At 31.6% G+C, this 4,896-nt stretch overlaps 1 pseudogene; it reads right to left on the reverse strand.

Moving 5' to 3' along the window:
- Positions 1-725: 725 nt before the first annotated feature.
- The window catches only part of LOC119614489, a 10,228-nt pseudogene continuing 6,057 nt past the window's right edge, over positions 726-4,896 (reverse strand).

The following is a 4,896-nucleotide window of genomic DNA, read 5'->3' on the forward strand; positions in this document are numbered from 1 at the left end:
TTATAAAATTTCCATAAAAAGCCACCTACAGTTTAAGTTTGTTTTACTTAATAAATTCAACTTTAATACAATAAAAAATTTATAATACATTTTAATAATATAATAAGATTTATAAAAAAAAAAACAAAAAATTATTAATAAATATATAAAAATTATAAACAAAATAAATAAAAAACAAAAATTACTAATGAGAGCTGTTAACAGAGAGAGAGGGAAAACAAAGTTAACAATTTACTTTGTTTAAAAGAAAAATAAAGAAAATATTTTTATTTTTATAATTCAATCAAAAAACAAAATAATATTTTATAACAAAACAATAATTAACAGAAATTTTTAATTTTTCCAATTGGTATGTTTGTAGTTTTTGTTTTTTTTTTCTTAAAAAGTTGTTTATGTTTGTTTTAAAATACAAAATAGTTTACCTATAATTAAACATTTAATATAAATTAAATTAATAATTATTAATATACTTTTAATATAATAATAAAAAATTGCATTTTCACTTCATATATCATAAACTAATTATCATTTTCTTTAAACATTCCTTGTAAATTAAGTTTTTTTTCTTTAATAATAATGTCCTTTTCTGTGTTTTTTTCAGTTTAGTTTAAAAAAAGTTTAATTGTTTTTGTTTAATAAATAATCATGTTATTTTCTATTTTATTTTCTTTTTTTTCTCAATATTTTATAAATTTCCATAGTTGTGTTTAAACATTTTTATTTTAAAAAAAACCTCATTAAATATTATGATGATAATTCGGTACTTTCTCTACGCATGCTCATTATATCATTAAAATCACTTTCGGCTGATTCAATCGACTGTATCGAGGAGCTTCGTAATTTTGAAACTGGTAAAAATTTGCCTCGACTTTTTAATGCGGTTAACTGTAAGTTTTATTTAATCATTTTTATAAGAAAAAAAAATAAAGTACATATTTTTAATAAAAATTTAATTTTTTTGTTATCAGTAATAGCTAAAACATGCTTAAGGATACTTTTTTTTTTGTTTAATTTTTTAATAAATGTATGTTTTCTTTGATGCAAGCTGGGTGAATTTTTGTTAGGAATGTTTTTTTTTTTTAATTTTACTTTAAATTTGTGTTAATAATGAAAGTGCTTTATTTTAATTTGCGCAAAAAATTTGTTTAAATTAAAATGTGCTAATGTAGAGCGATTAGTGTTAGTTTATAAATATGTATACAACGTTTAATAAATTACGTTACAATAATTACCATAATAATAAATATAGAAAATACCAATATACAAATATGTTTAACAAATTATTTACAAAATAATAAGAAAAATTAATAACTTAAATTTGTTCAATTCACAAACGAAACGGGGGGGAGGACCAGGAAGAGAGCGGAGAAGAAAACAAGCACAACGGGAGGAAGAAGCGAGCGAGCGAGCGAGCGAGCGAGCGAGCGATGAGCGAGCGAGCGAGCGAGCGAGCGAGCGAGCGAGCGAGCGAGCGAGCGAGCGAGCGAGCGAGCGAGCGAGCGAGCGAGCGAGCGAGCGAGCGAGCGAGCGAGCGAGCGAGCGAGCGAGCGAGCGAGCGAGCGAGCGAGCGAGCGAGCGAGCGAGCGAGCGAGCGAGCGAGCGAGCGAGCGAGCGAGCGAGCAAGCAAGCAAGCAAGCAAGCAAGCAAGCAAACAAGCAAGCAAGCAAGCAAGCAAGCAAGCAAGCAAGCGAGAGAGCGAGCGAGCGAGCGAGCGAGCGAGCGAGCGAGCGAGCGAGCGAGCGAGCGAGCGAGCGAGCGAGCGAGCGAGCGAGCGAGCGAGCGAGCGAGCGCGGCGAGCGAGCGAGCGAGAGCGAGCGAGCGAGCGAGCGAGCGAGCGAGCGAGCGAGCGAGCGAGCGAGCGAGCGAGCGAGCGAGCGAGCGAGCGAGCGAGCGAGCGAGCGAGCGCGAGAGCGAGCGAGCGAGCGAGCGAGCGAGCGAGCGAGCGAGGAGCGAGCGAGCGAGCGAGCGAGCGAGCGAGCGAGCGAGGAGCGAGAGCGAGCGAGCGAGAGCGAGCGAGCGAGCGAGCGAGAGAGCGAGCGAGGAGCAGCAGCGAGCTATCAGCGAGCGAGCTAGAGCGAGCGAGCGAGAGCGAGCGAGAGAGCTAGCGAGAGAGAGAGCGAGCTAGCTATCGAGCGAGCTATCTATCTATCTATCTATCTATCTATCTCTATCTATCTATTCTATCTATCGATTATCTATCTATCTAGCTATTATCTATCTATATCTATCTATCTATCTATCTATCTATCTATCTATCTATCTATCTATCTATCTATCTATCTACTATCTATCTATCTATCTATCTAGATATCTATCTCTATCTTATCTATCTATCATCTATCTATCTATCTATCTATCATCAGATCTATATATCTATCATCTATATCTGTAGGAGCATATGGGGCCAGTTATTCATAAATTCAATGAGACCTTTAAATTGTTGTACATTTCAAATTTTTACAGTTCCTACTTTGAATTGAAAACTTTTGAACAATACAACATACAGTTGAGCAAATGGATTATGTTGTTTAATAAAAAGACATTTATGGAAAAACACATTCACTTCTTTGATAATTTTCAGGACAGATTCGAACAGATTACAATTTGTAAGACTCTTATAAATATAATTAGACTGTGAACTCTTTATGTAATTTTCTAAAAAGACAACTAACTCAGATCTCAAAGTGTATGAGGCCATTCCAACCGAAGCTGTAATCTGCTCCTAAAATCTAGACTGCGTGGGTTATACCCGGCAATACTCCCTAGATCAAAACCTACATACTTTCTCGACATCATCGCATAACCTGTAAAAGTCCGGTATGGTACTCGCTAAAATCCTTATTATAGGATAAGTCTATCAAATCTATTGTAATGGCGAAGTGTATCAAATACTATTTAATAGTAGTGACAAATGGGTGCTTTAAAGCCCCTGCTCTTTCTATTTAGGTTGTCACTACAAATCCCCTAACGCTGTTATTCACTTTAATTTCCGTTCCTTTTCAGTTGTTTCACCAAAGTCTAATGTTTCCACTGGAAGCCTTATTCTGATTGATATATGACTTGATCTAGTGGCTGTTTTAATCAATAGGCAAAATAAAGATGTGAATAATTTAAAGTAAAAATAATAAGGGTATTCATGAAACACGTGTGCAAACTTGCACAAATGACTATCTGTATTATTTAGAAGAGAAAATTTAGTTTAAAATGATCAGTTCAAATGTATCAGTGTTGTGTAAGTAAAATCCCATACAAATTGTGTCAAATATAATGTAAAAACGAAAATGCACAATTTGCGAAGCTTTTGGAAGCTTATATGAAAACCCTTAATGTATTATTGATTATATTTTAAAACTTATATAAGACATTGTCTATAATATAATGCCTATTCGCAATGCCTATTAACAATGGCTATTTGCAATAATAGTTTACATATTTTGTTACAGATATAGTTTCGCAAACTACTAAATTTTTACCACACTAGCTAAGTTACCGAGGGGAAAATTACAAACCTATAAAAAGAAATCGCCAATTAAAATTTCACGTGAAATATGTTCCCTTTTCACATTTTTCGTTCACTAACTTTTTTGTCGTGAAAAAAATTCCCCTGTTGTGAAATTTGTTAATGGAATTTTGTAAACATTGAACAGTTGTTGCATACAAAATCAACTATTGTGAATGAATTGTTCACAACAAGTTCACGATAGCAATTTTCCCTTCGAGGGAAATGAAAATTTCAAGTATAGGGGTGAATAAAAATACTGACAAATCTTTATATTAAAGACCATTAATATTACAGATTTAAACAAAAATCCTATTACTAAATTCCAAATAATTTAATGAAAAATAACTAAAACTAAATGATCTTGTAAAACAAATGAAAAAATCTTTAAGACATTTAATGAAATGCAAAAAGGGAAAAACTAATTTAAGAAAAAAAATGTTCTAAAAATCTTTTAAATTTAAAAATCTTTTTAAGGATAACATTTCGAATAATAGTCAACAACAATCATGCAAAATTAAAAAACAAAAAACTCAAAAAACTTTCAACTTTTAAAAGAAAACGAAAATCATTTAAAAAATGTAAACAATTTGAAACAACATGGTTATAACGCATTCAAAAATAAAAGTTTATATGAAACTTGATTAAATGATTGTTGTTTTTTATATGTATTTACTCGATTTAGTCTGATTAATTGAAAAGAAAATAATAATGACCTTCAAATGTTTAACTTTTTTATTTTGGATTTTCTTTGGAAAACGTTTAACTTATCCACTTCCAAGGTTCAGTATCGGGACTTGTTATAGGCGTAGTGGTATACTATAATATAATTAAGAATATAGCAATATAAAAAAATACATAAAAACATACAAACAAAATTGTTTTTGTTTTCAAAAGGTGGTGGTGTAAACAAAAGAATTTTAAATTTTTAATAAAATCTAACAAAATTTATTTTCAAACAAAAAATAATAATAAACAAAACAAACAAAAAGAAAAGTGTATCAGTTGTAGGGTGAATTTGGGTGATTTATAAGTAAAGAGTTGTGATAACATTGTGGTATGAATATGATGATAAAATAGCTTAAAATGTGAAGTGATAGGCGATCTTATAATTAAAAAAAAACGAAAAACAGAAAAACCAACTAAATATTTAAAAAAAAGTGAACAATTATGATTTATGTTTAAACGGAAATGTAAATGATGTAAGTGTCAAGAACCAAACCAATTTTTTTATATGTAAAGTGTAGGTGATAAGAAAATTGTTATTATTCTTTATGTACACGAACGAGGAGGATGAAAAGGTTAGAAATGATTATTAACCAAAAATATATAATTGCTTTGGACAAGGGTTTGAGGGTCAATTGTATAATTAAAAAAACAAATTGTGCTGAAAACTA

The sequence above is a fragment of the Lucilia sericata genome, unplaced genomic scaffold (genome assembly GCF_015586225.1).
Source record: "Lucilia sericata isolate MDLA Ls3-8-SP2 unplaced genomic scaffold, ASM1558622v1 Contig002962F_arrow, whole genome shotgun sequence".
NCBI classification, from domain to species: domain Eukaryota; kingdom Metazoa; phylum Arthropoda; class Insecta; order Diptera; family Calliphoridae; genus Lucilia; species Lucilia sericata.